Here is a 10,884-nt window from a genome sequence, read left to right as displayed (position 1 = left end):
GCTTTAGTTTAAGCACCATCTAGCGACACATCGGGGAAAAAGGCGATGTACTCTCTCTCATAAAGGACTTCGGACGTCTTAGGAAACATAATACAAATTTTAATAAAAGGTAAAATTTCTATATTATATTGCATAGCCCGACATCGACCGAACACTAAATTTATCATAAAATTTAAGTAAATGAATTATTCTTCTTAACCGACTTACAAATCCATCAACTGCGCTATAATAGTTATTCAAAATACTCTATTGATAATACGAAAATTCTTAAAAAAATGTCGCTATCGTTATAGATTCCCTTATATTAATAAACCTACCATTATTTACTGCTACCACTACGATTTTCTCAATTTTAATATCTAGTAAGCGATTTGTTCTTAACCGAACACAATTCGTAATTAAAAAACAGTAGAAATAATTAAACCTTAATTATGATGTGCGGTAATAACTAAAATAATCTATAAGCTCTAAAGGATTATCAACAGATGCTCATAACGTGAGGAAAGCCAGCCCCACATAATGGCCGAATGATATTGTTAAGATGGCGGAGTCTTTAATATGTTACAGGAAGTTATTTTGTATAGAGTTATGACAAAGCCTCGCCATTTTCTCTTTAAGCTGAAAGTTTAGTGACATAAACCAGTTATAGTATAAGTAATTATAATTTACAAGCGGTTTGCCCCTGTTTTGCCAGTGGTACATTTTTTATCTCCATTAAAATATACCTTGTCATAACAATAATATGAAATAAAAAATATTTCAATAGATCTATTTGGCGACACATTTGGCGATTCAATTTTAATGATTATATATAATTAAGGTTATACCATTGTTTTAGATTATCATTACCCGACATAGACATTATAATCTACGACTTCATATCCTGAACCATTTTCGTTTTACCTTAAAATTAACTCGCATATTACCGCAATTGTAAGAAGATCATACAATTACGACTTAAGGACACACGAAATAAGAGAACTAAATACATTAGTTAATAAATGATAGGGCTTTGCTTAATTAATTGCTGCGACCCTTGAGAGAAGTCGAATCTAATATATAGTTAGTTATATTAAGTTGCTTTTCGTTTGTATTTATTAAGCAACCGAGCAGTAAGTGATATAGGCTTGATGTAACAGAATTGTGAATTGATTTTTATTGAAAAAAGCACTCATGCGTAGCACCACGAGGTATGAACTCCTTCAACTAATTATGCGGGGAAAAATGGCAGGTGGAAGGAGACCTGGCCGCAAACAGTTAACATGCCTCTGATATGAAACATCCGTCAATAATTTAAAAAAGAGTACTAAATCATTATTTTGAACAGTAGTTCCAAAAACTTCACTAACAACCAATCATAGAAATCTTATTACTATCACTGATATTCTTATATATAAATTCTCGTGTCATAATGTTAGTCTCTATACTCCTCCGAAACGGCTTGACCGATTCCTCTGAAATTTGGTAAGCATATTGGGTAGGTCTGAGAATCGGCTAACATCTATTTTTCATACCACTAAACGATAAGAGTAAGGCAGAACAGCGTCTGCCGGGTGCAGCTAGTAATATCTAAATTAATGTTTATCCTAATACTTATTTGTTCTCTTAAATAATAAACCTTTTAAATGTTGAGTGTTCATAAATGTATTCCATTGTTATAAACCAGGGGCTACATTTGTACGGAATTCAGATTTTAGAAAGAAAGCTGAGGGGAAAATCTGTAATTTATCTATTTTATAATACAATAAAGAGTTTTAAAGATGTAACATGTAATCCTTTTCTATAAAAAGTCACTGGGAACGTCAGGCCTAGGGATCACATTATTTTAGGCACATGAAACCGAAAGAGTAGAAGAAATTCAATTGATGAGGCGCTATTATGTATGGCCGCTATTATTTGGACCGAACCATATCTAACTTTTCGCTAAACGACACAGTTTTGTCGTGAACGAGTGAACATATTTTAGTAATAAACAGGAACCTAAATAATTTTAGTAATTAACCCCCAGAGCATAATTACGTACGTATAATTGGATAGTGTAATTATCCGCCTGGTATCGTATACTTTAATTAATTTTCGATACCAAATCCTGATTATAATGTAATCGCTAAAGTTTTGGGCGTGTTAGCTAATCAAATCTTAACAAATTTAAAAATTTGCAATTACGTGTAGCTTTTTATAGTGAAATATTGCTTTTAATTGGTCTAGTAGTTTCATGCATACAAAAGAAACAAATATCTATATAATAATAGTTCATTAAAAAGTACTTTCTCTCAGTAAGTTACTCTCCATATTAAAAATTATTTTAAAATAGTTATTGCTATGGTATATGAATATTTTATAGACATCTATACAATGTATAGTACGTTTTCTGTTTGTCTGTTTATATTTGCGTAAATAACAACCACCTTGTCGATTTTGTCAATATTTTCTACAGTGAAAGATCTCAATATCTGGGGGCACGGCAGTGCCTCAACCAAATCGTGCAAAAAAAGCGGCACGGCCGTACCATCCTTTTCTCGAAGTAATTCAGGGTATTTTCGACCCCCCTATAATTTCGTTGTGGATAAAAATTTATCGTAAATTTTTGTAGCTAAAATAAACAGTTGACTAGATATACGCACGATTAGGTCCAAGAAGTTAAAATTTTTGTACTCCTAGCGAGCGGAATCCGTGAGCGGAAAGCTAGTATCATCATACATAGCTATTCCACGCCTTAATCTTTTTAGTGATACTTTTTTTTTGTATTGTATGGCCTACATGACTTTGCATCCAAATTATACAAAAGAAGTTATAGTTATCTATAATACTACCCGGTCACCCGTGGTACATTTATATAGTCTATGTCGCTCAGTGAAGTAGCAGCTTTCTAATGGTGAAAGAATTTTTGAAATTGGTCCATAAGTTTTTGCGTAAAAACGTGTCAAACATGCAACAATACAAAAGTTTCCTCTATATAATATTAGTATAGACAAAATAAGTCTAATTGCGTATTGTAACGAACTATATGCAAGTAAAATTAAAATCAGTCCATTTTTCCAATAATCAATGGAGCAAACAAAAATAATAAAACGCTAACATTGAAATGTCAGACTATAAATAGAATTAGGAAGTTTGAGGCCTTTATATAATTGTTTTACAAGCTTACGCTTCGATCAATAAATATGAATTTCCTAAAAATTGTCCTTCTCACTAGGGACTGAAATTGAATACTGGCTCTCGGTTCAATTCGAACACCAGGTTTCATTTCAATTATTTTCTTTATTCCCTGGGTGCTAAACTAAAACCTTTTTTATGTAATTTCCGTTTTCTTTTTCTGGCATTTTCATTGATATTGTGTGCAAAAAGCGTCAATATAAATAACCGTACAGATTTTATATTAGAAAATTATATTCTATTTCAATATATATACGGGTTACATGCCCTTGATTGATTATATTATAAGATCTTCAATAAATGAAAAACAGAATTCAACAGTAAATGCATACCAATAAAGCTGTTATATTTAATATCGACATTTAAAGTTAGGTTTTTTATGTACCGTAATAAACTATATAAAAACCTAGGATATCATTTAATTAGTCAGTTCAATTACTAATTAATTATTTTCATAACAGCAATCATGACATTAAAATTGTATTTAATTCATCTTTGTGAAAGAATTAAATCTCCTTATATTACACGATATTTTAAAATCGTGATTATTTACGTATTTAATGTCAATAAAATAATAAATTTCTTTTTAGAAATCCAGTCTCAATCACGTATCAATAACGGTAAAAAATTTAAGTAAAACTTTACCGTCCTCGTTCCAAATTCAAATTTCATAACTCACCGGACAGGCACACACACAGATAAAAAATAAACTTAATTCTAAATCCACATTCGAATCTTAAAATTAAGAACACTAAAGGATACATACGCGCGCGGTCGTAGTCGAACGGTGTATTTGACGCCACCCCGCCTATTCGGGTGGCGGTTCAGAGCGCGAATGAATGCAGGAGCCGTACGGTCGCCCTTATACGTGCGCCCTCAACCCCGACGAGATACCGTTACCGGAATTATATAGAGCTGTTACTACACACACAAAATACATTTTAAACTGATTTTTTTTTAATATTACACTATATACGCAACGAATCTACCCGTACCACACTAGTAGCACTTCTCTTTAGGAATTGAATCGAGTCCCGTACTGTTTTTGTGATGTATCGAATGTGATTAATAGGTAATAGCAACTCTATATAATTTGAACCGCTGTCGTCCCTGTCACACAGCGGTGCTTGTCAACAAAATGTTATTAGTCGTCTACGCCCCCGCGGAAAAATGCGAAGGAAACGAATGTTAACCTCTGAATTGCAAATTCTCCAACTGCATAACAAAAATGCCAATCGTAACCGATACGCTGTATTTTTTCATTCGAACCGTATCTGATATCAAAGAGTTTCGAATGAAAAATAGTTTTGACTTCGTTTAATGAATGTTATTGCTTGGTTTCGTCTTCGTGTAATGAAAGCGTTTGTTTTCGAGTGGATGAACTTTTTCATGCTTCTTTCTAAGTTTTTCATTCGCTTTGTGCAAAATTGTTACTCGCTTTTAGTGCTGTTGTTTTTGACAGCGTTTTAATAACGGATATCTATTACGTTATATTATTAGTTAATTTATATCTGTAAAGATAGACAGTCAAATTACGTAAATTACTAGGCTTTTAGGAATAATAAATATAATCTCCCTATTTTATTCATCATTGAAATTAATATTTACGAATAAACGTTTCTCAATTTTTTCATTAACAAATAATACCTATATGTGTTCGTATAAAACACTTTATACGAATATATTTACATTAACACTCTTGAAGCGACCAAACGTGAGCAAAAAATAAAAGATACCTAAAGTATTTCAGCGTCCACAATTAAGCCCGAATAGATGATCCGTTCACATAAAACATTCAGTGGCAATGATATTTTATCGACAAAAGTCCACGCCCCCTTCTCAACATAATGACACTATTACCACATTGAATGGCTCCACTAACGTAGAATTTCAAGCCCTTGGGTTAAAATGAATCTTAACTAATATAGTAGGATTTTTTAACAAGAAATTGGCTTATGTCCTCTCGTGTCGAAAGCTTATGAAAGGGTGTAGCAGATACTTATCACGGCTTGGGAGAAATTCTTTTCAGAAACGTCGTTGCGTAAAGGTTAATTTTTTGGTAACTAAGTCTTGTTGTTAGCGTAGATTTGTTCTTACTTTGCTTTCTGATCCAACATTAAGTGGAATTTAGTATGTATGTATTGTGAAGAAAAGCTATTTATATACAAGTCTGGCCAAAAATGGTTCAGTTTCGGGTTTAGAATGATATCGATTTGTAAATCTCCCAACATGAAAACTTTCTTTGGGATAATCTGAAAAATGGTTTTTTAAAGTGTACTCTTATAGATATTGCCATAAAATTTATAAATATAAATATCCATTATTGTACATTCGCTTAGCAACGGAATTTTGGACTAACCCTCTGAAATTCCGTGAAAGCTATTATTTCTATATGGTAATTATTGTGATATATAAACTACATCACTGCCAAGTATTTTCAAATTCCATTCAGTGGTTTTCGCGTGAAAGAGAAACAAACATAAAATATATATTATATCAGCCTCAAACAAAAAAAAAAATAGTAGGAACGAACTTATTTTTCTCAGTGCATATATAAAAACAAGCTTGTGCGCGCGTTTAAAATCCGTAAAAAGTCTTTAATTTCTAAATGTATAATACTCGCGTAAAATCAAGCACAATATTACTTTAAAATTAAAAAAAGTGTGGTAAAATGTAATAATGAATTTTATCATATAAAACGTGGGCTATGTGTCTTTCAGATACAACCAATTAAAAATTACCAACTCATTATTAAATGACATTGCTTTCCGGGTAAAGCTTAATGGTATTACGGGCCTTTTTTACCTCAAATTAAAAATGCCTGCGTTTTTATGTTTATGAACGCCTGAATATATTAAAAATTCAGCTCGTGACAAAATAAATGAAAAACGTAATCTAATAGTTTACTTTTTAGAACTTGGTTTATGTGATACTCCATAACTAATGTGTTTTGATTCGTACAATAAAAATAGTCATATTACATGTGTAAAAATAAAATAATTTAAGATTTTACTTTTATTTAATTAATAATTTAAAAAAATAAAGAGAAATAAATAACACATTTTTTTTAATTAGTTGTATTTTTAAATTAAACCCGATTGCCACAGTAACAGGTACTTAACACGTATAATAATATGAAAATACTATATAACAGGTTTCGAAATCGTAACGTAGAATGATATGTAGGTAGATTGAATTATATAATGTTTATTATAAAGTCCCTTATTTCTATAATTAACAACTACTGAACGCGAAACAAGTTTGAAACTTTGCATTCAGTATTCATATCACTATATCGGTGGAAATTTTAACAACCCTAAAATTTAACAATATAATATTAAATTTATAACAAAATTACTGTATTAGAAAATTGTATTCTGTATTATACAGTTTTATTAGACGGTAACAATTTACATATACATGAAAATAACGAAATAACTTTCATTCGCTTTAGATATATGTGTATTGGTTTTTATTGCAAATATATTTAAAAAGATGTTTCAATCTATTATTATATGTATTTCCATAACTTTTACATTAGCTCGTCATTTTGCGCATCACCGCACCTCCTAGACCATAAAATAACTGGACTGTTTGATGTGTAATCCAATTATCTGAAAGCAATCGAACATTATTAACTTCCACTGCAATAACACAATTTCATTATTTACAATAATTTCAATGTAATATCTGTTTTCATCATATTATTGGTATCATAATATTATTGGTATGTGTATCCATAAAATAAACAATGTTAATTGCTAACAATGTGGAAGTTGAGCATGCTTCGGTACGAACTGGGCTAGCTTGCACCGGGGAACTACCTCCAAAGAAGACCGGCGTGTTTGACTTGTGTTGGACTGTGTTTCATACGGTGAGTGGGAAAGACGGAGGTCCATTTTCTTTTATTTATCCTTCCCAGTCCATACTTACTTTCCAGTCTTTAATCATTTGCTTATTCTTTACCCCTTATAAGACTGCAGCGCATTCGTTTACCTCTGGTGGTGGCGGTAGTGATCGCTTACCATTAGGCGTACCGCCAGCCCAGTTGCCCGCTATGACATACAAAAAAAATACCAGGTTTACTGAGATCTTGAAAAACCTTGGTAAAAATAATCACTCTTTTGAATCAATCACACTGTGGCGTGAATGCCAACCTAAAAATGTGATTGAATTACTATATATATACATTAAATTCATTTTCAACCAGAAAATTGTGGATAAATTAACGATGGATAGCCTATACGCATATATATGGTGATTAACATTTTGGTTTCTAATAGCGTTAAATGCAATTTATCAAATATTTTTAATTATTTGTTTCTGCTATAGTAATGGTCACAATATCGCAAAAAGACATAGGTTCGAATCCCATGATCATTTTTTATTCTTTATAGTTCTCTAATATTAAGGTAAATAGTTGAAACACTGATGAAGAACAGTATAAGACAGTAAACAGGACAACTTTTCATCCAATTCTTACCAACCGATTCCTATACATCAATTCTAAGAGCTTTTTAACCTTTTAAAATGTCTAAAAATCGTACCTACCTATCATTTAAGTAGGCAAATTATTTCAGTCAGAAGTTTTCCTGTGAAAAATTAACTGACATATTTTGCAATGCTTAGTAAATCCTACGCCAGCGAAACAACAACGCGAGCGCCTCGCATTCTTAACAAACTTGGGGAATCCACAAAGCACCGCAACCTTTGTCGGGTTAAATCAAGTTATTTTGCGTCACATAACAAGCATTTCGTTATGATTTAAGTGTATTACGGTACACGAAATATTTAAAAGAATTCCGTTTCGGTATTCGTTCAAGGGTTTACGTTATTTATGTGGGTAGTCGGTGCGTAATGTGAGTGCAATGTGGAAGGGAGGATTTGTTATTACATAAAAGCGAAATGTTATTAATACTTTAATTAAAATTATAATGTTTTTTAACAATGAACTAAATCGCCCTGAAATTGTAAGGACTTGACCAAATTTAAGTGGAATCACAAGGTCAGCATCCGCTTTCAAACAAGGAAAGAATTATGAAAATATGTTTACCCAACTAAAATTTGTGAGCTTATAAACACAGAAAAGAGAAAATACAGGCGAATGGAGACCTACTTCATTTTTTTAAAGGTCGGTTAAATAAAATAGACGAATTATTTTTTTAGGTCGGTTTAAATTAATAATAAATTCTTTATTTGAGAGTAACAAGGACGCAATATTAGTTTATAGAACAATTATAAAAAAAAAACACAATAATAAGCAGTCGCAACAATATTGTTTTTTTTTATCCCGGATCGACCCGGGCGGAGTCGGGGCGAACGGTACTACTAGTTTAACTATATTATACTTAGATACTTATTCAAGTAGTAACTATTTATAATTTTCATGCACTTGAAATAAAAGTTCTAGGTAAAATATAAGATAAGTTTCTAGACATTTATTCCTATTAGTGACCCATTCTGGAGAGACACTACAATGAAAATATTGTATGAGATAAATTGAATTAAAAGCAACTTCAAGACAATAATATATTGGCTTACTTCCAAATAGATAAAAACATAGACAAAGTTCTTGAGATAGAATTAAATAGATCTCCTTAAGATCTATTGTAAGTTCTTTGAAGTAAAATTAAATAATCCTTTCATCATTTCGTTTGATATTTCTTGCGAGTAAATATGTTGAAGATTATTAACTTACTTTTGAATAATTGACGAATATACTTTCGAGAATACTTCAAAGATATTCTGATAGTGAAGTTGTTACAAATTATATTCTGTGTGGTAATTTTAAAATCTAGGCGGTAGAAAATTATAAGGCCCATAAACTTTTCCTTATCCTTCCCGGTCCTTTCCTATATGCCTCTCGTTAATCCTTTCTTAATCCCTTTCCATTTTGAAGGGGGACTGGTTTGAAGTTCAAAATAATTTATTTTTAGTAAAGGCATAATGTCTGCAATTGTCCTTACGCCTCTCCAAATGTTCATCGGGTACCATCGGGTACTGCTTATCATCATGCAACCAGCCAGCTTCATTGCCGACGGTGACATAAAAAAAGTAAGACCTTAACATCAAAAAACGACTTTGCATAAATAATTTTCAGTTAATCCCTTTTCTTGAATTCGAAAGTAACTTTGTCTGTCTGTTTGAACCGATTAAGCTGAAATCTGAGAAAGGACACTGGATAGCTTTTATCCCGTGAATGGTCTTTTTTCCTTACGGACTACACGTGCAATGCCGCAAAATAATAAACAATAAATAATAAATACATAGGTTATAAAATAGTATCAAACTTCAAAACCCGTGTTTATATTAATCGCAGTTTCTATACCATCTGTATGTACGAGTTTGAGCTTGAATTATTTCCCGAAAGTGCAATCAACAATAAATAATATTACAATGCGATTGCAAGAACATTGCATTGAACCAAGCGATCGAAAGAGCACCATCTATTTTCGATTCTATACAAACACAATAGCATCAAAATTGATATGAAAAAGCTATATCATTATGGAACTCGACAAACAAACGCCTACGCTCACATGTGGGTGTGTTAACCTTAAAATGATATTATATTGATAAACAAGAACCGCCCGCGGCGACGTCTACTTCAAACTATATATAATTGCTATTCTTGATATTTGAACACATTTATACATTTTATTTATTGAGGTAAATTTTATAAATTCATATAATTTGGAGCGTGGGAGTCGAGCATGGTAAACGATGCTCCTGTATTTCATTCGGTGCATGGGGAAGTCAAACCCCGCGTCCTTTTCCTCACCGCTCCCAATTAATTCGTTTATTCCCTTCGTCAATCCTTTCCTTATCCTTTAAGCCTTAAAAGCGGCAACGCGAGCTACGCATTTGCAGCAGTCTTGCCTCTGCTAATATTAATTGGCTCAGTTATCCACTATTGCATAAAAAAGTAAATTATTTTGAAAATTAAAAACAAGGAGTAATCATTTTTTGGCCTACGGTATTTCTGATAGATGTGTTATTATGTTTGTTAATAGTTTTGTTTTCTTTGTGGGTAAAACTCTTATTGATTTATACTTGGATTATGGAATTATTTTGTGATACCGTTTGAGAAATGTGTCTATTTCAATTTATATTATCCGTAGCGGTTTATTGTGATATAGATGGGAACTTATAAGAGAATGATTATTGATTTAATTTAGTATATATATCTTACATAAAGTTAAAGAGTGTATTATAATATCTTTAAGAATGCGAGTCACAGTAAAAAAACCTGAAATTTGATTCGATAGATAAGAATTACAAAGATGCCTCTAAACATTTCTTAGACGACTAACAACGATGGTTATATACGGATAATCATTTACTTTATTCGTCATTGTTTTAATTTTCTTATCATTGTTTTTATTTGTCAACATATACTTATTAATTTATATTTGTTGACAGATTTTTTTAAATTTAAAAATGTTAATAATGATAATTTACCAATTCGCCTACTACCTTACCTACTACCTTTTCACACGCTACAAACTCTACGAAATTTGCTACGAAATTCGTAGCAATGTGGATATTTTTTGTGTATACAGTAAAAGTAAAAAATATTGCATTGCTAGAAAAACGAATTGTCCAGTACGTTGTTAATTACAATTGCATTCACGAATACTCAATGCGGTCGGGCGTTTTCGTCTTGTTTTAACAGAATAAATTGTTACACTGTAGCGGTACTGAATATGTATTTTATTAATTGTAGGT

General features: G+C 31.6%; 1 protein-coding gene across 2 annotated transcripts in view; it reads right to left on the bottom strand.

Annotated features, from left to right (window-relative positions):
* Positions 1-4,032, bottom strand: part of LOC119837388 (U8-agatoxin-Ao1a-like) — a 39,822-nt gene extending 35,790 nt beyond the window's left edge. For both annotated transcript variants that reach the window (XM_038362959.1, XM_038362960.1), the window contains exon 1: positions 3,923-4,032. The gene's annotated coding sequence lies outside the window, so the exon portion shown is untranslated. The remainder of the gene's footprint in view (positions 1-3,922) is intronic.
* Between the last annotated feature and the right edge of the window lie 6,852 nt (positions 4,033-10,884).

The sequence above is a fragment of the Zerene cesonia genome, chromosome 27, assembly GCF_012273895.1.
Source record: "Zerene cesonia ecotype Mississippi chromosome 27, Zerene_cesonia_1.1, whole genome shotgun sequence".
Classification (NCBI taxonomy): domain Eukaryota; kingdom Metazoa; phylum Arthropoda; class Insecta; order Lepidoptera; family Pieridae; genus Zerene; species Zerene cesonia.
This window is presented reverse-complemented; position numbering and strand designations above follow the sequence as displayed.